Source organism: Pipistrellus kuhlii, unplaced genomic scaffold (assembly GCF_014108245.1).
Source record: "Pipistrellus kuhlii isolate mPipKuh1 unplaced genomic scaffold, mPipKuh1.p scaffold_m20_p_2, whole genome shotgun sequence".
In the NCBI taxonomy this organism is placed as follows: Eukaryota; Metazoa; Chordata; class Mammalia; order Chiroptera; family Vespertilionidae; genus Pipistrellus; species Pipistrellus kuhlii.
Genome location: NW_023425515.1, coordinates 33475884 through 33503272, shown reverse-complemented (window position 1 = coordinate 33503272; position 27389 = coordinate 33475884). Strand labels below are relative to the sequence as shown.

General features: G+C 39.6%; 1 protein-coding gene across 6 annotated transcripts in view; it reads left to right on the top strand.

The window, feature by feature from the left end:
* Positions 1–27389, top strand: part of PEX5L (peroxisomal biogenesis factor 5 like) — a 225569-nt gene that overhangs the window by 180761 nt on the left and 17419 nt on the right. The window lies entirely within an intron of this gene.

Genomic DNA, 27389 nt, shown 5'->3' with positions numbered 1-27389 from the left:
ATTGTTCACTCAAATATAACCTGTTTCTACTTGAACACTTCTAATTAGGAGCACCTCACTTCTTTTCAAGAAAATCTATTTTGGTTTTGGACAATCCTACCTATTAAAAATCTCTTCCCTGGTCTGGCCTGCATGACTCAGTGGCTGAATAATCTATGAACCAGGAGTCACGGTTCAATTCCCACTCAGGGCACATGCCCAGGTTGTGCGCTCTATTTGTGTGGGACATATAGAAGGCAGCCGATCAATGATTCTCATCATTGATGTTTCTCTCTCTCTCTCTCTCTCTCTCTCTCTCTCTCTCTCTCTCTCTCTCTCTCTCTCTTTCTCTCTCTCTCTCTCTCTCTCCCCCTCCTTCTCCCTCTCCCTCTCTCCCTCTCTCTCTCCTCTCCTCTCCCTTCCTCTCTGAAATCAATAAAAATATATTAAAAGAAAAAAATCCCTTCCCTGTATTATGCTGAAATTGACCTACAACAACTCCCAGTGTTGCTGAGTCTTGGCTTTGCCCTCTCCAGAACAAGGCAAAATGAGCTGAATCCCTTCTCTATATGATACTCACCTCATTCCTTGTAAACTTATCTTTTCCTGGCTTCTCCTGGTTGTTATTTCTCTCTAACAGCTTCATTTCATCAATAGTATAGACCTCAGTTTTCACACCTGTATGGAAAATCCTAGGAGGCTGTAAGTTACTCAAGTAGTCATTCATTCAACAAACATCACTGGCTGTCTACATGTGCTGACTGCTGTAAGCATAAAGTGTGTGTTTAAATGCTAATGCTAGTATTCTTGGATGGCTAGATTTGGATTTTATTCTGTCTCTTACTTTATCTGTATTTTCCAAATGTTCCATCATAAACATGCATTCTGTTGGAAACCAAGAAAAACATGGTAAGTGATAGACATTAGAGAGGGATATAAGATGCTTAAAAGAACGAAAAGCGCCCCATTGTTCATTTCAAGGCCAACTAAGAATGGTGTCACAGACCTGCTTCTTCATCAGAGACAAGCAGTTCCAAACACTGGTTAAGACCCATTTTCAAATCAAAATTTTCCAAAGTCTCTAGTTTATATTTTATATCATCTGGCTTCAATATTCTTTCTCTTTCACAGCCTATTACATTCTTAAATGCTAATTTTTAAATTCCATTTATTTCATTTTTGTCACCATCCTGCCTAAGAACCTAGCAGCTCCTGCTTCTCCGCAGCCTCCTCACAATCCCCCATGGTGCCGATGTCCTCCTTTGCCTCTTGCACAACCACCTCACTGCCCTCTGTTTCCACTCTGTCTTTCCTCTGCAGAGAGCACTCCCTCAGATCCTCAGGGGGCAGGTTCCTTCCTGTCATTCAAGTTGTAGCCGGAGTGTCAGGGCCTCAGAAAGCAGAGCCTGCCCACCCAGTTGCTGCCACAACACCTAGAGCAGTGGTCTTGCAAGTAAACTGTGGCTCCGGAGCCATGGTTTGCTGCTCTGTTGACTAATGAGTTTGCCAACCACTGACCTAGAGTGTTGTTTTTCTCCTCATATTTATCACTGGGTGTTTGTTTGTTTTTTCTTGTTTGTCTTTATTTGCGTGTCTGTTTGTTATCTGTCTTTTCTGCTTTAAAATATAACTCCTGTGAGAAAAGACCCTGGTCTGGTATTTACCACTATACCTCAATATCTAAGATACTGTCTGGTACCTAGTATTTAGTAAATATTTGTTGAGTTAATGTGTAGATAGCTGATTATTCATCCCCTAATTCAGGCCATTCTGTGTATCTACCATTGCATATAAAGTGCCATATCATCTCCTAATGTAATGGAATATCAGCATTGTCATAGCTAATGTAAACCAATGATTCTGTCTAAGGGACTCTGTAGTTGTGTCAGCCTCAGTGTCAGTCACTGAGACACAACTACAAGGATGCAGGAGGCACCAACCAGTCTGGTCTTAGAGTAGCATTGGGCATGTCTTGTATTTTACATGATACACATGAGTTTTTACTTTTACTAAGTAACACCTGCCATTCAACTGATGTTTGGGCTAACATGTCCTTAAACACAGTATCTTTTACCAGAGAAAAGACAACCAACTCCACAGGCGTATTGATTGGGTATCTTAAATAGCCTGGGGACTGTTTACGTACAAAGGTTGACATGGCTGGAGCTCAAGCTGAGCTGTGGATCTAGTGAGGCCTTGTAGGGGTGAGGCTTTTTGTCTCCATATCTCACATTTATTGAAAATCACTGCAAATTTATCCCTGCCCAAAGTATTGTGATTTTAGGACAGAAAAATAAAACACAAAAATTCCTGTTCATTTTACCCTGAACAAGAATGGAGAGGGGATTCCTTGGGGGTTTTCCTCCCAGCCAGCAGCCCGAGTGCACTGTCAGCCACGACGGGTTCCTAGAAGGGACGCTTGGGGAGGCACAGGCGTGGGAGGCAGGGAAGGAGCCTGGAGCTGCCTCCCAAAAAGGGAGCTCCCTAGTGAGACCTGTGCTGCATCTGTGGAGGAGGGAGAAGGTCACGCAGGCAGCTGGCAAGCCTGGAACCAGCTGCCAGAAGCACTTCCTTTATCACCCATTGGTGGGGAGGGAAAGAGCCGGTCGGCATCTAATATTGAGTTTAGCTAGTTAGACTGGCTAGGAGCCTCACCTTCAAATTCATCAGACATGTTTAAGCTTCTTCCATGGGTCAGGCACTGTGCAAGGTGCTAGAAATAGAAAATTGAATAAGACTTTCTCTGCCCTTAAAGAGCCAGAAGAATCACAGGCAGAAGCATCTCAGGAGACCACTCAAATATGGCTCATAACCACGTGACATAGTTATTATGGGTTTACATGTCTGTCTCCACACTAGACTTTGACCTCTTACAGGCAGGACTGTGCCTCATCCCTCATTATGTTCTCAGCCCTTTGAGAGTCTGGTGCAGAGAAAGGCCCCACCAAGTTTTGCTGGATGAATAAAAGAGCAAAAATAACAACTGATTCCTCTAATGCATCTATTTCATCTAAGTATCTCTTCTCCAATGGATGCTTTAATAACATAACAGACTTACCCACTAATGGAAGATGAACTTTGGGTCCCTGACTTCAAAGTCACAATTCACTTGGTTCCAATATTACAATGTTGATTATACACATTTAGTCAGTGTTTTTATAGCTCTACCTTTGCCCTTAGGGAGGTATTCTTGTGAGCAAATTTTGAAAAAAGAATAATGGAGAATGTGAATGGGGGGAAATGAATATGCATGGGCAAAGAAAAGTATTATGGTCCCAGGCAAGAACAAGAGCAGGGCCTGGCCAGTGTGGCTCAATGGTTGAGTGTCAACCTATGAACTAAGAGGTCATGGTTCAATTCCTGGTCAGGGCACATACCCAGGTTGTAGGCTCAATCCCCATGTAGGAGACATACAATCCATGATATTCTCTCTCTCTCTCTCTCTCTCTCTCTCTCTCTCTCTCTCTCTCTCTCATCATTAATTTTTCTCTCTCATTCTCCCCCCTTCCTCTCTGAAATCCATAAAAAGTATATTTTTTAAAATTAATTTTTAAAAAAAAGAACAAGAGCCGAAACCGGTTTGGCTCAGTGGATAGAGCGTTGGCCTGTGGACTGAAAGGTCCCAGGTTCGATTCCGGTCAAGGGCATGTACCTTGGTTGCAGGCACATCCCCAGTAGGGGGTGTGCAAGAGGCAGCTGATCAATGATTCTCTCTCATTGGTGTTTCTAACTCTCTATCCCTCTCTCTTCCTCTCTGTAAAAAAATCAATAAAATATATTAAAGAACAAAAACAGGGAGCATAACTATAAATCCTTCTGGCTAATTAACTGAGCCTATTAAAATCTACTAACACTTAAATTCTAGAGCTCTGAACTCTTCCCAGGCCCCAGTTCTCTATCCTTTGAACATCCCTTGGGATATTGCTTGTGATCATTTAAAATGTCCAAAAATTCTTTGATTCTCCCTTAGATATATGGAGCTTAATTCTCCTCTCCTTGAGTGTGTGCTGGGCTTAGTGACTCACTTATAATAAATAGAATAAGGTGGCTGTCATGATGTGTGACTTTACACATTAGGTCATAAAAGGTACTGTGGCCACCTCCTTGCTCTCCCTCCTGCATCACTTGCTCTGGAGGAAACCCAGCTTCCATGTCATGAGGACCCTCCACAGATGAGGAACCAGAGCATTCTACCAATACCCAGCAAGGTCCTGAGGCCTCCTGTCAATAGCACTGTCTGAAAAATCACAGACAAATCGGTAATTATCATGTACAAGAACATGGATAGTGTGAATTTAATGCTAACTACTAACTCCTTGTTCTAGAAATATGGGTGATCTTCTTTTCTGTGTTAAGTTTAATGAGGGATGCCATATTTAAAACAACACAATAGCTAACCTCAGCTCTAGTGACATAAACTTAAAAATTATGTTTATAAAGAAGTGTTGTTTTACCAATATATACAGTTAGTCTCGGTATATACTATAAATCTGATAGGCACCTCAGAAATATTAAATGATGGAAGAAAATTGGAGAAGAGTTTAAGAACTGCTTTTACTATAGGATTATGTACTAGTAAGAAGCTACTGACTTGGGTGCCCTCCTACCAAGAAGATTATCTGTCTCCACCACTCCTTCTATTTTCTTTTGCTTTCTAAGACAGCCTCACCTCTTTGAAGTAGGTGGGAGAGATTAATGGATTAAATGCTACTTAAATCATTGTTATTTAGATCAAATATTAAAAAAAGATAAAAATCTTCTGAAAATAAAGTAAAATTCTTTTGGGAAATATCAAAGGAATCTTGGGATAGGTAAAGACTTCTATAGATAGATTACATAAAGATTTGATGTATTGTGTATTCACTGGAAAACCAGCAAAAGTTCCTTTGTTCTTATATTTATTTATTTTTATTTTAACAAACAAAATTTGATTTTCAAAACAATATAAAGCATAGATAAGAATCATTGTACAGTGATTTTTTAATAAACCCTCATAAGTGATATAGATGAAAATATAAAATGGTATAAGGTAGTCTTTGATAAATGTATGGGTAGTTCTAGTCTTTAGTTCTATATTCAAGTCAGTAGAGCTATCTGCCCATTTTGCTTTTTTTAAATAAAAGAGTTTTTATAAAAATACCAAATGATCTTCTGATGACAAACACTTAAACTGCTCATTGGCTTAGTAAATAAAACATCAAATGCACAACCATACAGAGTTCAGGGGAGAATTAGTGAACTCCTTGTGAGCAAAGTGGCATCTTGAATTTCCTCCATTCATTGGACTAAGACATGTAATATACCATGCAATAATGGGTACAAATTGAGGGTCAACACATGAACACTTCCTGATGATTAAGAAAGCAATTCTTTTTTATGGGGGTAACCAGTGTTTACCTCTTCCTCACAGATAATTAGCTGTTGTCATCTTTTTAGATCTTATATTAGTCAGGGTTCTTTAGAGAACCAGAAACAGTAGAATATATATATTTGGTTTGGAGATATATTTTCTTTCATCCATTTCAACTAATCTCATCTTTATTTAACATATTGATTTTAATTTATATTAAATATGGTATTATTTGAAATATACATCAACTCCTGGCAACAGCAGCTACCTTTGCTGGACCAAGAGGGCTGGAAGCATGAAGAGAAAGTGAGCAAAAAGCAGAGAGGTATTAAAATTATCAATACCACCCAGCTGACATGGCTCAGTGGTTGAACATTGACCTATGAGCCAGGAGGTCACGGTTTGATTCCCAATCAAGGCATATGCCCAGGTTGTGGGCTAGATCCCCCAATGTGAGGCATTCAGGGGGAATCCAGTCAATGATTCTTTCTCATCATTGATGTTTTTTCTCTCTTTCCCTCTCCCTCTTTATTTTTTTTAAATATATTTTATTGATATTTTATATTTTTAATATATTTTATTGAAGGGAGAGGGATAGAGAGAGAGAGAGAGAGAGAGCTAGAAACTTCAATAAGAGAGAAACACCAATCAGCTGCCTCCTGCACATCCCCTACTGGGGATGTACCCACAACCAAGATACATGCCCTTGACCGGAATCGAACCTGGGACCTTTCAGTCTGCAGGCCTATGCTCTATCCACTGAGCCAAACTGGTTTCGGCCTCTTCTTTCCTCTTTGAAATCAATTTTTAAAAAGATATTATAAAAAAATGAAACAATAAAATAAAATTATCAATACCATCTATAAGTCACATGCAAATAATTGGAGACAGAGTTTGAGTTCCTATGAAAAGTTGAATTGTATGGTGAAATCTGGAAATAAAAAATTTAGAGGCTTATTCTATCTTAGTTACCTTGTATCCAAAGAGTAAAAATGGATTTTAATAGATAAAATAAATAGCATCAAGTCAAGCCCCCAAATCAAATTATTATGGTTATTAAACACCATTTGCTTCCTACATCAAAAAGCTTAGGTAGTCATAAAAAAGGGATGAGCAATCAAATATTCTATTTCTGTGTCTTACACATCTCTAAAGTGAAAATACAAATACAGGATTGACTACCAGTACTTGATCTAATTACAGAACATAAATAGCTAGATCATTCTATCTTTAAACATAAGTGTAACAAAAGATTTAAATAATTAAAAGTAATCTTAGTGTGTTGTGTTTCTGTGATGGTAACAGGGTCTTATTGAAGCTATGTATAGCCCCCAACATAGAGAATACACTTGGGAAAGCTACTGTGGAAGATAACCACTTCCTTGACTAAGTCATTCCTTGTGACTCATTGGATCTTCTAAAGATAGTCTTCCTTTTCAAAATGAGCCTTTTTATATTCTAAAGTATTTGTTCTCTACCTGTAGTGAACAGACATTGAATTATGACCATCAAATTCAAGAGTCACCTCATAGATTTGGTTTTAGATTTTACAGGTCAGGTGGCAATGATACGATTTTATCTTTAAAATTGCAACTATTTCTTTTATTAGTGAAGTTTGATTTTATGGATTTACCAAATCACAGTGATTATTTGGACCCATAGCAAAGACATAACCCATTCAAAATAATAGCTTTTGAATGGGTTATGTCTTTGTTATTGGTTGGGATGGGTGAGAACACACACACATGCACACACACAGAGAAAGAGAGTCCTATAAATTTAGGTAGAGGTTCTGGCTCATTCAGGCAAGGATCTGAGCATGTGATGGAGGTGAAGGGACCACACAAGTGGAACCTGCAGATTCCCAATCCAGCTTCCTCCAGAGTTCCTATGATGGGTATAGCTGTTGGTGACACGAACTCCACAAGACAGGCCTTTTACACTTGGGCTTTGCATCATTAGTCAGGATTTACATAGTCCATCCTGAACCCATTCTGTTCTCAGGCTAATGCAGAAGTTGGGAGAGGTGGGGCCTCATGCTGTGTATTCATCAAAAGACGGAGAGAAAAGGGCAGAAAGTGGCCCCGAACCCCCTGGCACCATCTGCACCTCTTGCTCCCTGGTTGTCCAAACAATCTAGCACCCTTCCCAAAGGGCAGAGCCTAGCTTTTAAAAAATGTAAAGGTACATATGGACTTTGAGAAAACAGTAGAAGGAAACACAAAGGTGTCAATAATGTATCTATGGATGGTGAGATTAAGAGATTATTAATTTTCATTGGCAATTTCAACAATTTCTTATTTATAATGGCAATGTGTTGCCGTCATAAACATGAAATAAGTTGTTGTTTTTCTCTTCTTAATGCCTGCCCTGTGTGTCAGAACAAGGTTAAGAGACTTGGGTTCTCATTCCCTGCTGCTGCTCATTGCCTTGGCAGGCTGGGGACTTCCCTTTCCCTCTCTGGGCATGGTTTTTTCATCTGTAATTCAAGACCACTGGATTATATCCATGGTACCCTAACTCAGCTGTCCATTGTAACTACCTGGAGAGCTTCCAAAACCCCTATGCCTATGTCCCACTCCCAGAGATTGTGATTGCATGGGCCCTGGACCTTGGAATTTTGAAAAGAGCCCCAGGTGATGCAATGAGCAGACTAGTTTGCGGACCTCTGGATTCAGTGATTTTTAAGGCTCTCTTCTGCTGTGCCAGTGTATGAGTATATGATTCTTCACTTTTGCCTAGGGCCATCCCTAAGTACCAGTTCTGTTTTTAGCAATTGCTAAGAAAGAATATTCTAAAACGTTCCTAGGTGACCCATTTTGATGTCTTGCAATCGTTTCAATCAGAGTACATTTTCTTTTTGTCTAATCTAAATTCCTGCTGCAGCAGTTTAAGCCAGGGTGGGGCAAGGGGCAGTCTAGTTATGTTGGGCGAGGTTATTGAATTCCTTGCATGAACAAATATCACCAGCATCAGTCATTTTTCAATCCCAACTAAATTCTCTCATGACCATAGCTTTACTTAAGTTTCTTGTCAAGGTTCTGATAGTGAGGGGAAAATGTAACATTTCTTTCCACATTATTGCCCAAAGAATAGCATCCCTAGATATGTGTTCCTGTTGAGTTCTTAAATACAGTATATTTTTAATCTCTTAACATTTTAATTGCTTTCCTTCGCCTTCTTTCTAGATTTCCTCTGTACTTCTTCAATGTTTTTCCCCTTTATTCATATATTTTAAAGTTAACAGATTTCAACAAAACTAATTGCAAGTTACATGTCACAATACACATTCTGGGAAAACACTCAAGGTTCAACTAAAACGACTGAAAATACTGTGCCATTTACAAAATAATTATTTCCCACACTGAAAAAAAATATATGTATGGCTTAACACTCTTTACCATTGTACCCAGATTCAGGAAGGATGACTGACTTGAACATGAGCCCTCTTTTTATTTTTTCTTAAATGAGTTCTGGTTTTAGCCGTTATACTAGCCCCAAGGCTAAATTTGTTCTTTGTATAAATTTGTTCTTTGTATGACCATTCACTGTGAATCTTCCTGACATCTTACTATGGCCATTCATCTGCAAGTGAAAATAGAAACAGTTACCTGTCCTGTTTCAGAACTCTGGTCTAGAACCCTGATGAAACCTGCCCTGAATGGAGGGCCTTGGTTCTGCACCTCCCTGTGTTACATCTGTGTTGCAACACAGCTGCCCACAGGTACACCACGACGTTGAATCGTTTTGCCTCATTGCTAACCATGAGGTTGATTGAGCAGCATTGTGATCCACTAAGAGTTTTCCAGTTCTTTGTGATTTTTACAGGATCCTTGAAATATTTTCAAAAAAAACAGAAGCATTTTACAGAAAGCTGCTGGACTATGCTGACTGCTAAGAAACCTTTATGTCATAACTTGAACCATGCTGTATGCTTTATCTCCTCTACACCAATGGTCTCTAAACTGGTCCTGTGATGAGATGGCTATGTGTCTAAAGCTTCCCTTGAATAAACCATGGGTGTGAAATGTGCAGACAAAAGACATCTGCTTCAGTAAAATAAGCACAAAGCAGAGAGCACTGAGCTGTGTTCCACCTTGTTCTGTGTTAGATACTGGTTCTCTCCCACATCACAGACTATTTTCCCCCAGTCTCCTTTGTGTGTTCCTCTGCTTATATCTATCTTCTTAACATCACAGAGTGGCAGGGCACAGCCCTTGGTCCTCTTCTCTCCCCCTACCTGTCCCCTTAGCCATCTCTTTCAGTTCTGTGGACTTAAATAGTAACTATATCTTGATGGCTCTCAATCTGATTTTTCAACCTTGCCCTCTTCCCAGAGATCCCTAATTGAATATCCAATTGCCTACTGGTGCTGCCACTTGGATTCTAATCTCCATTGTGTACTTTAATATATCTAAAAACCTAACTCTTCTTTAAACATATTTTTATTGATTTCAGAGAGGAAGGGAGAGAGATAGAAATATTAATGATGGGAGAATCACTGATCAGCTGCCTCCTGCACGCTCCCCCTACCCCCCTGCACTGGGGACTGAGCCCACAGCCCGGGCATTGCCCTTGATTGGAATTCAACCCATGACCCTTCAGTATGCAGGCTGATGCTCTATCCACTGAGCAAAACTAAACTCTTTTTTAAAAATATATTTTATTGATTTTCCACAGAGAGGAAGGGAGAGGGATAGAGAACTAGAAACATCAATGAGAGAGAATCATTGATCTGCTGCCTCTTGCACACCCTCTACTGGGGATGTGCCCGCAACCAATGTACATGCCCTTGATTGGAATCAAACCTGGGACCTTTCAGTCCGCAGACCAATGCTCTATCCAGTGAGCCAAACCGGTTTTGGCCAAAACCAAACTCTTGATATCCCGCCTCAAAGAAGGCCTCACCCCAGTTCAGTCATAGCATCACAGTCTGCACAAAACAAAACCCGAAAGATGCCCTTTCTTCCCCTATAGCCTCACCTCCAATCCAACAGAACATCCTGTTGGAATAACATCCAAATGAAAGGAATTCAACTGAACCTATTATCAACCCTGTGCAAACTTTGCTCCACACCAGCATCATCCTGACCCAAATTACTGTCACAGCTTCCTTCCTTGTCTCCCAGGTTCCAGTCTTGCTCCCTAGAGAATTCCAGGTTCTCTTCTCAGATGATACATCAGATCCTACCACTTCCCTCCAATAATGGGAGCTAGAATCTGCCAGTAGTCTCCCATCACAAATAAAATGAGATCCAAAATCCGTACTTATGGTCCACAGGACATGATCTGGCCCCTCTTATTATTCCCTCTTGTCCCTCCTCCCACCCCAATAAAGCATTCCAGCCACACTGGCTTTTCTGCCCATTCATCCCAAGCTCATTCCCATGTAAGAGCCTAGAAAAATCTTTAAGAGGTCTTCCTTGATCACCTTTTCAGAAATAAGTCTTCCCTAAGTGTCCTATATAACTATTTCCTAACGTGCTAACAACTTTTTGAAATTATTTATTTATGTATGTACTTTTTAGTACTTATCTGCTTCCTCCAGACTGGAAACTCCATGAAGTGTAGGGATTTCTGTCTTATTTACTGTCCTATCTCCTCTCTAGAATGATACATAGATAATCACCAATTGTCTTAGTGCAAATAAAGGAAAAGTATAGAAGTTATGTGAGTTTTTAGAGCCTTGAGAAGTAGAGTTCTACCTTCTGTTGAATGCACCCAGAGGATCCTATTTATTTTCTTCAGTAAAAGATGTTAGCACAATAGTGCTATTGCCACAATATCATAATTTGTTAGGCTAGCACTCATTTGGACATATCTGTCCTATTTTCTTTAGGAAAACTTGACCAAGTGACAAGTGTTTATGATTTGGTAAAAGCTTAACTGAAGGGTGTGTTGAAATTATGTAATGTAATTTTGAGCTAAAACACACAACCAGTATTGTCACCATTTGACAAGCATAATGCTGAATTATAGTTTTTTCAAAGAAAAAAAAAAGCACAAAAGTCTAGGAACAAATAAGTTTTTATTCAAAAACCATGTCAGTTGCTTTCTAACCTATACCTGATTTTGTAAACAAATTTGAATAATCATCTGGAAACTCAATTTTCCTGAATCTTTATTTTGAGTCAAATCTTTCCTCAAGGCCAAAGGAAAAAGAACAGTAGTATTACATCATCACAGATGACCTGCCAGAATGAATCTACACCTATTCTACCAGAGAGAGTATATTTTTCCTTTTTTAAGGAGAAAGCTTCTTCCTTCAACAAGATCATCAGATTCTAGATTTGATTATTAGTTTAGAGATTATGGTCTTCATAACAACTAATACCTTTAACAGCCTGTGCTGGAAAATTTTTTCTCCTTAAAAGCTTATAATTAGAAAACAAGCTACATCAGAACACTGAGGAGGTAGGGGAATAATGATTTATATATGCTATATAAAGTATATACATAAAGTATATATATGTTTTCTTCTCCATGAATTGGTTAAATTATTTCTTTTTTTAATGCAGTATTATATTAGTTTCAGGTGTACAACATAGTGATTAGGCATTTATATAACCTATGAAGTGGTCACCCAATAAATCTATTACCCATCTGATTCTATACAAAGTTATTATAATACTAGAGGCCCAATGCATAAAAATTCATGCAAGAATGGGCCTTCCTTCCCCTGGTCGGCACCACCTTTGCTCTGGCTGGAACCACCTTTCTACCTTCCCACACTGCACAGAGGCCCGGAGCTGCCAAGGCGGTGTGGAATGCCTGTGTCCCACCCCATCCCTGGCCACTCTGTGTACCCAGATTAACCCACCATCTTCGTTGGGTTAATTTGCATACTCACACCTGATTGGCTGGTGGGTGTCATGAAGATATGGTCAATTTACATCTTTCTCTTTTATTAGTGTAGATTATTGACTATATTCTCCATGCTATTCTATATATATATATATATATATATATATATATATATATATATACACACACACACACACACACACACATATAGATAGATAGATAGATAGATAGATAGATAAATAGAGTGCAAAGATGGAGATTTATTGAAGAACAAGTACATATACCCAGGTGGGGAGAGAGAAGAGTCCCACAGAATAGACTCCCAAGTAGGGAAGGGGAAAAATCCCTGAACTGACTTCCTGACTTCCACATAGGGAGGGGGAAGAGTCCCCCCTATACTATTCTTTATATCACCATGACTATTTTTTTATACATTTTATTGACTTTTTTACAGAGAGGAAGGGAGAGGAATAGAGAGTTAGAAACTTCCATATGAGAGAAACATCAATCAGCCGCCTCCTACATACCCCCTACTGGGGATGAGCCCACAGCCAAGGTACGTGCCCTTGACCAGAATCAAACCTGGGACCCTTCAGTCCACAGACAGACACTCTATTCATTGAGCCAAACTGTCTAGGGCCACCATGACTATTTTGCAACTACCAATTTATACTCCTTAATCCCTTCCCCTTTTTCTCAAATCTTCCCATCCCTCCTTCCCATCTGGCAACATCAAAATAGTCTCTGTACATATGAGTTTATTTCTTATTTATTGTTCATTTGTTTTTTAGGTACTAGATATAAGTGTAATCCTCGAGAAATAAACCACTCATGTACAGAAAGATACATGCTCCAGAATATTTTATGCAAATTTTTGTAATAGCAATCATAGAAGGTGAAACATACTAAGATAAATCTATATAATGAGGTACTACAGTATCCTTAAAAATGATGTGATGGTTTATTTACTGGCATGTAAATATATCCAAAATAAAAGGTTAAACAACCTCATGTACAGTAAGGTTCCATTTTCACAAGTAAATAATAAAATAATTTGATTGAACATGACTGTATTCCAGCTACTATGCTAAATATTTTATATATATTATGAAATTTAATTCTCACAATTACCATATAAAGGTTAGTATTTTTAACTTCTTTTTAAAAATGAGAAAATGAGCTCTGAGAAGGAAGTAACTGGCCCTAAGACTGAGAGTTCATGAGTAATTGTTTTTATATGTAAATGTAAAATGTAAGGGGGAAACCTAAAATTAGGAATACCAAAGTGCTCCCAATTATTATATCTAGGTAGTAAAATTAATAGGATTAGTTTTTCTTTTTGTTCATCTATTTTTTATTTTTTATTTTTTTTTTATAAAGTTAGAATAATTTTTTTAATATATTTTATTGATTTTTTACAGAGAGGAAGGGAGAGAGATAGAGAGTTAGAAACATCAATGAGAGAGAAACATCGACCAGCTGCCTCTTGCACACTCCCTACCGGGGATGTGCCCACAACCAAGGTACATGCCCTTGCCCAGAATCGAACCTGGGACCCTTCAGTCCGCAGACCGACGCTCTACCACAGAGCCAAACCAGCTTCGGCTTGTTCATCTATTTTTTCTAATTTATCTTCAAGGAAAGAGTATTACATAACTTTATAAAAAATTGGTTTTTTTTAAGTATTTTATTTTTATTTTTTTTAATCACCCAAAAGCAAATACCTAAATGAAATAAAAGTCCTTTTCCTCTCACATTTTGAATGAATTTTAGAAAGTCTCCAAAATAGGCTCTTAATACCCACTTAAGTCTAGTTTGAAAGATTTGGATGATCCCTAATTTAAATACATTTTAATCCTTCTAGTCCCTGCCATCTGGACAGTTAATAGGCTCTGCGGATTCACATTTGAAAACAGAGCTTGTTTTCAGTTTATTGTCATTAAATACTTAGTTAACGTGTGGGACTACAATTATCTCTGAAAACAACCTTTTAATTATTTAAATGTTGTGACAGCGTAATTTAGCTGCAACAATTGACCTTTATATTTCTCTTGAGTCAGCAATGTTCTTCAGATTCTAAATATCCTTATAAAAAATAAATCACAAATTCTTTCTCCATGAAAAAAAATAAGACCCTAATGCAGTTTTGTCCTTACAGCACTTAAACTGGGTTGTTTGCTCTTGGCTACTTTGCAGCATCCATTGCTGACTGACATACTGTGTAGTATCTCTTTGGACATTTAAATCATACAAGAAAAGTGGTATTATAAAATAACAATTATTATTATTATTACTATTATTATTACTATTTATTATTATTATTATTATTATTATTATTATTATATGCCACCTGATTCTGGTGTAACTCTTCATGGTTTACAGAAAAACTTCTCAAAAAATCTGAAAATGAAGAAAAGATTATTTGATTTGTCTAAAATCACAGTCCCATAGAGTGGTGACACCAGGACAAGAGTCCACATCTTCTGACGTGTGATTCAAATACTTTGAACACCACCCGAAAATTTCTTCTAGATGACTCTGAGATCCTTGAGGCCAAGAATTGTCTTTTGCAGCTTCTTAGTTCAAGAACATAGACCGAGAATCAAGGGTTTAAACACACTGAATTTATTTAAGCTACACAACCTAATCCCTGCCTGTTCTGTGATTTTTAAAAACTGTAAATAATTTGTCTTTTTGAGAATCAAAAGGGCCAAAAAATTCTTAATTCTTGCATTCAGATCCTAAAAAATCATTTCAAATGAGGCATAGTTCTCTAAACAAAGAGGACACAGGCATTTGAACATCTACCCAATTTGAGGGTAGGGGGAGACTAATTTGATGACAGTAGAGTAGGAAAGCACAGACTAGAGTCAGAAAGACCTATTTCTAAATCTCAGTTTTGCACTATGAGTCATTTTTCTTGGGCAAGTTATTTAATGTCTGTGACATCTGCTTCCTTGTTTATAAAAATGGAAATAATGCACAGAAACCCATTTGAAGAATCAAATGAAATAAGAGTGTAAGCTCGGAAACCATCCACTCACAACGGGCATTTATTGAGCATGTGTTGGGCAGTAGGATTCTTGACTATCATTTCATTGAATGAACAGAACTGGAAAAGGTGCAAGTAAAAGAAAACTTTATCTTCTACTACCCATTCAAAACCCACTTGTGAATTAGTTTTATCCTAACCCTGACTGAAATCACAGGTTGGTTTCTTATATTAACTTCCAGTGGCTATTGAAACAAAGCACCACGAAATGAGTGACTTAAGACAAACATATTACCTCACAGTCGGGAGCCTAGAAATCTGAAATCAGGGTATTGGCAGGTTCGTGTTCTCCCACACCCCTAGGGAAGGACCCTTCCTTGCTTCTTCCAGCTTCTAATAGCCCCAGGTGTTCCCTGAGCTGTGGCAGCATCACTCTGGTTTCTGTTCCATCTTCACATGGCCATTATCTCTCTGTGTCTAGGTCCAAATTCCCTTATTATATATATCTTTTGCAAGTCCTGCATAGGTAGTAAGACACCAATTGTTTTTATTATATTTTCCTTTCTTTTTTTTTCTTCTTTTTTTTTTTCTTTTTTGAACCACATCCGAAGAGTTTCATTGTAACTTTTTACTGTAGTTTCCTTCATTCCTAATAGGAAAGAAGCTGCATATACTATCTATGACCTTGTATTTCTAAACAGAATGAACTTGGTTTGTCTCAGGAAATTAAGTGACAAGAGACAAACAGAAGGGCTCTGTTCTGCTCTTTCCTCCAGCCAACATAATATTTGCCAAGCAACAGCAATGATTGATCCTTAATGCTAAGGACAGGTAAGAGCTGCAGAGCGGGAGGAGGGAAACAAGGATGCATTAAGGAAAAGGTTATAGAGTAGGAATTGGGAGATGTGGGTCTGGCCCTGGTACGGCTATTAATAGGTAGTGATATTGGACAAATCACTGATGAAGGTCAAATAAGTTAATATACTTGAAAGCTCTTTCAAAGTTATACATATTCAAGGTGACAATATTGTTGCTCTTAGTAGAAAGCAATGCAGTTTTGTCATTAATCCTCCTATTTCTTCGCTTAGAAAATCTCTGATTCTCTCTTTCCTCTCTGTTCCCATTGTAATCACCCTGATCTCATCCCAGATTACTCAAATAGCCTCCTAATTTATCTCTCTTTCGCCCAACCCCCCACAATTCATCCCCAGGAGGAGGGGGTGGACCAGATATTCTTACTTCTTGCTGTGATGTTGATTCTATAGGACAAAAGAAAAAAACAGGAAAAGAAAATGTGGCTGTTTCTTTTCCTATCCCACTCCAATCCTCAGCCTTGGCCATGGTTCTAATAAGGCATTTGACTTAACAGTTGAAGATTAACTAGTTAGAGGGGTAAGTGGATAGGTGGGTAGGTGGTAGATATAAAACCATAAAATTGAGAGGGGGTTGGAAGCCGGTTAAGAGAAGATTCAGCTATTTCAGTTTCAATAACTCTCCAAAGATGGTTTTCTTTACTGTTACAGTGTATGACAGTGTATGTCTTTTTATTTTCATTTGCTTTCAATCCATGGTGATCTGGCCCCCACCGTATTCCATTGACGCTCTTCTGGGTGAAAGCATTGCTTCATTACTAGTCACACTCACAGATGCACTCCAGCCCAGTCTAATCTCTCCGATAAGATTCTCTTCCGTTGGATTTTCTGACCCCATGCTCTTCCTCCCTCTGGAGGGAGTTCTTGCTCCTCTGCCTATTCTTTGTTCTCCAGAGTGCAACATCCAGCATCCTGCTCTCCAATCCTAACACCATCTCACCAGTTGAACACATCCCCTTGTGTGAGTCTGGTCAACAGACACATGATGATGACTTTAAAATCCTCATCTCTGGCTCTGGTTTTCCTCCTGAGACCAAACCCACCGTAGCTCGCAACCTAATCAGCATCTATGCTCAAAGGCACTTTATACAGAACATACCCAGATCTGAGCTTTTCTCTGTAACCCTACTTTGCCTTTTCTGTTCCTTAAGTCCGAGAATGGGGTCTTCCAAGGAAAAGCCTCCTCTCCTTCCCTTCCCTCCCCAGTTTCTCTCTCCTTCCTCCCCAACATCCATCACTCCCCCAACATCTAATCAAACACCAAGTCCTATCGATTCCACTAAATATCTCTCAAATCCACCCATTTCTCTCCATCTCCACTGCCAACACCCTATTCTGGTGGCATCATCTCTTATACAGAAAACTCTAACAGCCTTGTAACTGTTCTCACTGCCTCCAACGTGTAAAAATGGAATGTTCCACTTATTCTATTCTCTTCACTCCAGCCAGAGAAATCTCTTTAAAACACAGATCTGCATGTTCTTAAAGTCCAAACTCATTGACCTGCTTGTAGAAAGTTCTTCATGATCTGGACATTCTTGCTCCTACATCCTCAACCCTGACTCCCACCTTGATATGTCCACTGGCATCATCATAAGTTATCAATTCCTAGAAGAGGCCATATAATCTTCCTCCTAGCTTTTTCATATGCTATTCCTCCTATCAGAAATGTTCTTTCCTCTCCCCATTACCTGCTAAATTCTGTTCACTCTTAGAGTCTCCATTGGTTTTCATTGCTTCCAGAAGATTCTAGAACTCCTGAGTCTAATTTGGGTTTCCCTCTTCTTTGCTTCTAGAGCACCTATTATCCCCTTATCCTACAGTACTATACGGCATTTGTTTATGCCCCACCAGACTGCACACTCCAGTAGCAGGATTAGCATCCGTCTTATTCATTGCTATACCCATGACTAGAATATTGCCTGCTGCAAAGTAGGCTTGTCAATGACTTGGCTGAATGAGTGAATTAACTGTATAAGTACACATAATAAATTACTTTGAAAAGATGCTATTCTTCAAATTTTATGAATCATCTCAATAAAAAAGTTATGTATGAAAAAATCAATTTTATAGACATTAGAAAAGCACTACTATCTTGTACATCTAAGTATTTCTTTTTTAAAACATTATGCCTGACCCTTCCAAATGTGTTCCTAATTACATAATAGCTCCCAAGACCAAGGCAATATATGTCATTTGTTCAAGTCCAACAATTCTTGCCAGTACAGTCTAATATAAATCCATCCATTGCCTCTTCTCCATTGTTTGGTAGGCTCTGTAGAAAAGAGTGCTACCACCGCAGATTTTTCTCACAGTCCACCGAGTCGCTGGCCTGGCATTTTATTGGGTTTCTCTTCTGTGTTATGATGCTGGGTATGAATCTGTTGCTGCCAAGAAGCTAGATGCAATGCCTAGTATCCTTGGCAGAGAAAATATTTCTCTAGTTCTATCCAAATTAATCCTCACAGGCCAATAAATCAAAACACAAGGAGAATGTGTGGTAATTTTGACCATCTGGAAGGCATGGGTGGATGTAACAGAAACTACCTAACTCCACAATAGTTAGGAACAGCTGGATATCAGCTCCAGGCAGTGTGAACATGTTCCCCTCCCCACTCCACCCTGAGATGGGATACTGCCACTCTGATCCAAGGCAGGGGGGCTCCTGGCTATGTTTCAGAATTCTTGTCTTGCCCTTGAGTCAGCTAGTTTGATTTCTGTGTCGAAGAAAGCAGCTTCTGCTATTTTCCTCCCCCAATATCTTCATAAGATTACAAACTGGATCTAGACTCTATCTTTACACCTAGTCAACTGTTGTGACCATCAGGTAGTCAAAAAAAAAGGGGGGGGGGGGGAGAAAGTCAAAACATCAGTACATTATGACCAATAAATATAAGTGATTTTTTTAATTTGACTTGCTCATCAACATGACTGGCCCAATATTTTCCCCATAAATAACCCTAAAGGATGGGGGGAAGGGTCACTGTGGAAGATAGTGTCAACATCGGCATTAGTTATAGACAGTTGTTGAAAGTATGCTGTGGCTGGTTTGGCTCAGTCGATGAAGCATTGTCCTGTGGACTGAAGGGTCCCAGGTTTGATTCTAGGCAAGGGCACATGCCGGGTTGTGGGCTTGATCCCCAACGTGCAGGAGGCAGCCAATCAATGATTCCCTCTCATCATTGATGTCTCTCTCTCTCTCTCTCTCTCTCTCTCTCTCTCTCTCTCTCAAATCAATTATATATATATAATTATATATATATAATTATATATATATATAATTATATATATATAATTATATATATATATATATAATTATATATATATAATTATATATATATATAATTTTTAAAGCATTACATATGTCCCCTTTTTCTCTCAATGACCTCTTTTACCCTGCCCCCACCTCCTACCTCTGGCCTTCACCACCCTATGGGAATTATGCATATATGCATACAAGTTCTTTGGTTGATTACGTCCCACCCTGCCACCCTCCACCCCACCCCACCCCTGCCTCCCCACCCCAGCCTTCCCTCTGAGGTTTAGAAGTCTAGCAGGTAAAATTTTTTGTCACCAGGTAAAATGTTGCAAAGGAAACTGCTTCTAAGGCAATCTCTCTGGTGGCCTTGCCCTGAAGCAAGGGCTTTAGTTGTAGCTGAACATGCTCTTGGTGGGCAGCTCAGTGCTTTATAGCAGCCATATCCCATTTTAACGTGAGGAAGCTGGGACATAGATTCGGTAACTTGTTCAAGGTCACACCACAATTCAGTGTTGGAACTGGAATCCCAACCAGTCTAGCTCCAAAACTCCTGCCCTTAACCACTATTCCCAATACAGAGAATGTTTGCATGTTTTTCAGACCTTGAGACAATTAAAGAACTTAAACGATGTTAGTCACCAGAAAATAATTTCTTTATCAAACCGTCTCTCTTATTTAAATTATTTTAAAAGGAAATCAAAAAGGTTGGGTGAGGAAAGGTTAGAAACTACCCAGAAATCCCACTACACTAATAAATTAACTGTTTTCATTTTCTCCTGTTTCTTCCAGTCTTTGTCCAATCTGTACATACAATTATATGTAGTTTCAAAGGCCATTTTCAATGACTAGTTAATATTGAAAAGATAGATGCATCAAATGAGTTGTCTTCCCAAAAACCTACCAAAACTACTTTAATTCTTCCCACCACGTATGGAGTTTCATTTCCTTTTGTGGAAAAATAAAACAACAAAATCTTGACGAATTCTGATTCACACAGCAGATGTGAGGATTAGAGAACCTGCTGGCTCATGGGAGATGAGTCTCATTGGAAACAATCGCATGCACACAAACTGTGTGTGGGAAATTCCTATCCCTGCCTGTTTCTCAAGATTCACCAAATTCATTCCACCAACAATCTCTGTTTTCATGGACCTTTCTATGCTTATGCACAGGGTCTGTCTCTACATCAGCATTTCCAAAGCTGGAGAACCCTAATCTCTCTCTCTCTCTCTCTCTCTCTCTCACTTGGGGGTCATCCCCCTCTTAGATAGTTAGCATGTATATTGATGTGTACTAACATTTGAAGGTCCTGGGAAGTCACGCAGCAAAGATCCCGTTGTTGTTCACATTTGTCCAGAATTTGCCAACGCAGCTACCTCCAGGAGCCAGGCGGGTAACGCGATGGCCTGGCGGTGGCCGTGATGAAGTAGGGGATCGCACATGCCACCTGAGAGTGCTGCTTCTAGACGTGTGGGCCTCATAGTCACAGATCTTCATGAGAGGTCTGAAGTCTGGGTTTGAGGTGAGATTCTGTATCTAGGCGTAGGAGGGAAAACATCTCCTAAAGCCTCTCCAGCCGTTTGACCACAGCCCTCCTTGTTCCTAGTGTGCCCTCTGGGGGATGCTGTGGCTCTTCGTTACCTTAGAGGAAGCCCTGTCATTAGATCCCTTCTCTGCATCTCAACTTCCTTCCCTGCTCTCTCCTCTGACCCCAAGTGTGTTCCAGTTACTCTGAATATGTAATAAATTATTCCAACACATATGGCTTAAAACAACGTTTATTTTGCTTCAAAAATCTGTAATTTGCATACAGCTGGAAGGAGGTGGTGCCTCTTTGGTGCATAGGGGTCAGCATGGCTTGAAGGCTGGAGTGCGGATCCTCTGAAGCCCTGTCACTCACAGGCAGACAGCCGGTGCTGGTGGTCACTGAGACTTTAGCTGCACAGATGCCAGGAAACCAAAATGGCCTTCCTCTGAGGCCTGGGCTTCCTTGCAGCCTTATTACTAGATTCCAAGGGTGTGTCCTGAAAGAAAGAGGGAGGCAGAAGCTGTATTGCTGTTTAGGGCCTAGTCTTAAAAGCCACACCAGGTCCCTGTCATCACATTCTGTTTGTCACGGGAAGTGTTCAGAGACAGGCAGTAGACTCTACCTCGTCATGAAGTGGCAAGGCTCTGAGGAGGATGGGGACCAGGAATACTGCTGTAGCCATTTCCCGAAGTTATGCAGCATAACTTATGCTGTAACAGGGAAGAGTGAAATATATTGAATTCTGGCTCTGTTTTTTACCAGGTTAGCATGCTTTGAGCAAGCAACTTCATCTCTTTTTGCATCTTTTGTTCACCCTATCCTGAATTACAATTACCCCTGTTTTTATTTTATCATTGGACAGTGAGCTTCCTGGGAGTGGCATCCACATCTAGGTGTTTGCTTTTGTTCTGTTTTGTGTAATAGTCCTATCATACACAGCACAAACACATAGTTTGCATTTTAGTAAATATTTCTAATATTTTCTTTTTTAAAACTGCTAGAGAGTTTCCCAGTAACTTTTCACTACCCACAGACATAGCTAAAGGAGAAGTCCCCCTGTGGACTTCTTGTAGCTCACAATCCACACGCCAGCCCTTTATCACATGACATTGTCACTTGGACCACGCTCAGATCCCAGGACCCTCCCCATCTCCTCATGCCTATGGTAAAGGAACCCTGGAGTCACATACTGCGCTGCCCAAAGAGCAGGCCTCCATGCCAATAAACAAGGAGGCATGTCTAAACCAGAGGCAACCGGAAAATCTATGTGGAATGCTAGTACCAAGAAATAAACAGCCTCTGAGATGTTGACCCCACGAAACCTTACTCCAAAAGTGGCAGCAAACCCAGGCTTGGTCTCCAAACCTCCCACTCCAGTGCATCTTAAGGATAGGTCTTTGTGGTGAATACAATTATCGCTGGAATCACAAACATAAATACAATCCTGTGAAACTCCAGCCCTAGAAAGGCATTCGTTTGCTAATGAGCAGGCTAGTAACTCTGCCCGTTTGGATAACAGGTTTTGCTCACTGTGCTTTAATACTCCATTCCTCTTTGCCTCTCACCAGAAGAGGAAGGAAAGAACAGAAAACCAACTACTTTAGATTCTCTGTTAGAAATGGCTCTTGGTTTCCTTCTGACATCCTGCTCAAGGCTTGTGTTGTATTATTTCCAGCCTCCTGTGTCCTTTCCTCTCCTTCCCATCATTTCCAATTTCTCTTCCCCACGTGTCTGCAGCTCATCTGCTGGCACGTTGTTTGGAGAGAGCCTCTGGCTACTTGCCCGGTGCCTGCCAACATCTGCAGGGATGGCAGCTCCATTAAACAAGGAGGCATGTCTAACCAGAGGCAACCAGAAAATCTATGTTGAGTGCTAGTACCAATATTTTTGGTTCCCAACACTTCTGGACCACACAGTTTACAGTTTGTGGGATTGCATCCTCTCTCTATCTTGGGAAATATTCTTTTTCACTTACAATTAGAAAATAGCAATAACTATGTAAGCCAGTTCCTTAGTTCTAAATGTTTAGTTCTAATCACTTTACATGCATACATTGTTCCACTTAATCGGCACAACCACCCTGAGAGACGTTTTACATTTTACAGATGAGGAAATTGAGTCCAAGAGGTGAACTGAATTAAAGAGGTCATGTGACAAGGGGCACAGCCAGATTCCACCTGTTCTAGCTGATGCCAAGCCCATGAGTTTTTGTCCTTATACTGTTTAGGTTGAGAATGAGCACCCAGGACAGCTCCACTTATCTCATTGAGATGTTATTCATTTTGAGCCTTCCTGTTTCCTCAGTTAAGTCAATTCATTAATGTGTTACAGCCAGCGCCCCTCAGGGTTGTAAGAGACTGCAGAATTTATTGGGTCAAACCTCCATCTAATCTGTGAGTCTTCTTTACAACACTCCTCACATTGGTTATTCTGTCTGTTTTTAAAGACTTCTAATGTTGGAGTATCCATCCTGAGGAGGAAACAGCCAACTCCATTTTCAGACAGTCTGTCTACTCCCTGGAGCTGCCATTCGCTCTTCTAAATTCTCTTATCTACATAAGGCTAAGCTGGCTTGCTCAGCTCTCAGCACCCCTCAGAGCCCTGCTTTCCTAGGTAAATTGCTTCATAAACAGGGTTACTCTTGCACTTTCATTCTTGCCTGAGTTACTCATTTGTCAATAACCCCTCACTCGTGAGACACCCAGGACTGCACCCAGAGCTCAAACTAATTCTGGCCAATTCAGATTCTATCCCATCGTTGAGTAGGGTGATTCACATTTATGATTGCAGCCTCAGATTGAATATCTTCTTTGGGCAGCCATGTGGAACTCTTGTCTACTACTGAGCTTAGTCAACAAGAGATGTGATGAGTGGGTAGAGCTTAGCCAGTCTTCACCAGCCTGGGCTACCAGATCTTAGAACAATGAGGTCCCAAACTGACTGCACATAATTTCACTTCAACAAAAATCGTTTATTGTGGCAAACACTTTAGCCTTGCATGGTGATTTTTCATTCCTCACCATGCAAGATGTACTCTATTATGTTTTGCACATAAAGAAGGAACTGGTTGGTTGGTTGGTTGGTTGTTTTTTAAAGTTTTGTCCAGTAACAGCTAATCAATGGATGTCTAAAGAGGCAAAAAGACAGCCTACTGGTTGCAGCTACTGTGAAGAACAGTATGGAGTTTCCTCAAAAAACTAAAAATGGAACTTCCATTTGACCCAGTAATCCCACTTCTTGGAATATATCCCAAGAAATCAGAAACATCAATCAGATGTTTCTGATTTCTTGGGATATATATGCACCCCTATGTTCATAGCAGCACAATTTATAATAACCAAGATTTGGAAACAGCCTAAGTGCCCATCAGCAGATGAGTGGATTAAAACACTGTGGTACATCTACACAATGGAATACTATACTGCTATATAACAGTTTATTTTTGCCACAACATTCTTAACTTTCCTTCTCTTTTTTAATAATTAGAAGGGAAAAATCTTAGATGACTAATGGAAATATATCTGGAAAATAATATGTAATTAAAACACCAAATATGGATATTTGATCTTTGATATTGTGGGTGATTTTTGTTCGTTTTTGTTTTGTTTTGTTTTTATAGTTTTAAATGCTGGGGAAAAAAACTAACAAGAACACCTATTTTTATTGTGCATTTACCATGCGCTATATGCCACAGATACATTTTCTCATTTAGTCCTCATAACAAATAACCAAGATTGCTATTATATATCTTCACTTTAAAGCCAAGGAAAATGAGACGTGGGAAGGTAATAGTACTTGCAGGTTAGCGATGGAGCCAGAATCTGTTCCTCTGAGGAGAGGGCTGCTGTTCTTACCCATCATACTGCATATCCTAAGTTTTTTAAGACTATAATTGATAAAATCAGACAGCTGTTTTTGAAAATGAAAATGGTTTGCAACAATAGCTCATTTCTGGTATAAGCATATAACTTGTTACCTGTGGAATATTAAAAAAAAAAAAAAAACCTAACACAATGTCAGGACAACTAAGAAAATCATCAATATATTAAATCCCCTCAGTCCTGTCTAAAATGTTTAAAATTCAAATGTCTCAAGTTTCTTGAAATTGATTAGACATAGAAGAAAAGCAGCAGTGTTAATTGCGGTTAGGTGAATGAAGTCTGGATTTTGAGGCTGGATGAAAATTGATTGTGCTAAAAATAGTCTTCCATAATTAAATGAAACTGTGCTGTGCACTTTAATTAGTCAGAAACTTATTCTAAGTGGTAACAGTAAGGCCTGGTGTGTATCATTAAGTGAGAGCCAGGCAGCCCCCTGCCACCACCATCCCGCCCCACCCTCTCTGAGCTGAGGTTCCTCTGATGCTCACAGCAGTTTTATTTATGCATCCCCTGCTCGCATTTGAAACTGCAGGAAAGGTTATGCATCTTTTTATAACCCAGGTGTACACATTATAAAATCTTTCTCATCCTTTCCTTCAAAAGACTTGTAATCGCTTTAAATTCTGGAGAACCTCAATAGGGAAACAAGTAACTGCCTTAAAAAGTACTGGAAGTCATTGGCACTTCACATTACCCACCAGGGGGCTTGGGAGAGTCAGTAAACACTGTAAAATTCACTTGACAGATTTCTGTCAGCATCTATGAAGACAGGATGAGCCTGCCTCTTTGAAAAGCTTTTCAAGGCAGACACTGAGACTCCAAAAAAAAAAAATAAATAAAAAAATAAATGTCTCCTAACTCCTTCATATCTAAGTGATCAGGTTTCATGGACCTAAAAAGGGAACGCTAATATATTTTTATTGTTGTTTTTAACCTTTGTTATTGTAAAATTAATGCAAAACCAGAAAATTCAAAAAGTATGGAAAAATGTAAAGAAGCAGGTAAAGCCTCACCCATCATCCCTTCATTCAAAGAGATTTCTCTTAGCAGGGTACCTTATTTCCTCCAAGTAGTTTATCTAGCCATCGCTTTTGTATACCTGAGATCATTCTGTTTGCACAATTTAGCGCTGTACTAAAAGGACTCACTGAAAAAGAAATTTTGAACTGCATTCCCAATTTTAACCTGGATATGTGGTGGCCATTCCATGTGCTTCTAGATTCACGATGCCTGCTGCTCAGAGCCTTCATTGAAGGGAGGCCCCCACTGAGGACTGTGGTAGGAATGAGTATTCTGGATATGATAAAGGAAGAGAGCAAGACCTACTATTTATTTACTAGTCTGAGGTTTACGTTGTGTTTACCTTTATTCCCTGAACATTGGTATGCAGAAGAAATAAGGTTATATTTGTCATTCCAAGCAACTTGGAAAAGTTCCCACTACAGCACAACCACCACCAGGCATGAGGGTGGTGTGGAGGATTCAAAGGCAAAAAGCAACCTCAAATCAAGTTGATGATGTGTCAATAAGTCACAGGACTTAGAATCATAGAAATTGAGATTTACAGCTAGAGTTTGGATCTCAGCCCCTGACTCAGGTATTCAGGAAATGCCCATTTCTTTTTGTTTTCTTTAAAAGACAGTAAGGTAGCCGAAACCGGTTTGGCTCAGCGGTAGAGCGTTGGTCTTCATACTGAAAGGTCCCAGGTTCGATTCCAGTCAAGGGCACGTACATTGGTTGCGGGCACATCCCTGGTAGGGGGTGTGCAAGAGGCAGCTGGTCGATGTTTCTCTCTCATGGATGTTTCTAGCTCTCTATCTCCCTCCCTTCCTCTCTGTAAAAAATCAATAAAATATAATAAATAAAAAAAAGAAAGTGAAAATTCTCTTTTAAAAAAAAAAGACAATAAGGTGGTTTCCAAGCATCTCTCTTGCCACACTGGGAAGGTAATTTAGTCTCAGACACCAAATCAGGGAAGCGTATGTGCTGCCAGAAAACAAGGATGAGTCTTCACTTTCTTATTTGCCTTGCTGCTAACAGCCAACCAAGCCCCAAGTGGTTCCTTAAAATTCTTTTTTTTCTCTCTCTCTCTTTCTATTTTCCTGACACATGGAAATCAGAGTTCAAGTCAGGCCTCTCGCCCACTTATCCCCTCTGTCATTCCCTTGGAGGTCAGTCTAATTTGCTAGGGAAATACCTAAAAACTAAGCACCAGCCTCTCACTCATCTCAGAACCTACCACCTTTTCCCTCCCCTGGAAAGTTCCCTTTTCTCCCTTACATTCTTTAAGACACTTGCCCCTTTTTCCTCTCCCCAGAACACCTAAGCCAACCTGGGACAGATCTTGGAAAAAAATTCTGCCTCCATCCAGAACACAAATCTCCTCTAAAGTAAAAACAGGGTTCCCTTTTGAAAGATGTAACAAATAAAAAAATAAAACTATAAGAAAAAAAGTTATTTTTTAAAAATTATCCTTCCATAGAAAAGACCTTGAAGACAACTCAGCCAAGTTCACAAAGCCAGGGTCCTTCATTCTTTAGCATCAGGAGGCCAGGTTTGCTATAAGGTGATAAGGAAGCCAGACTAGGAATCAATTCCTGTGCCACCCTAGCTTTGTGACCACAGCCTTCTAGGATCACATTTCTCCCAGCACAGCGCATGGCACAGAATAGGGTCAACTAATGTTACTTTTCTTTGTCCATAGCCAACTGCCTCAACCAAGAC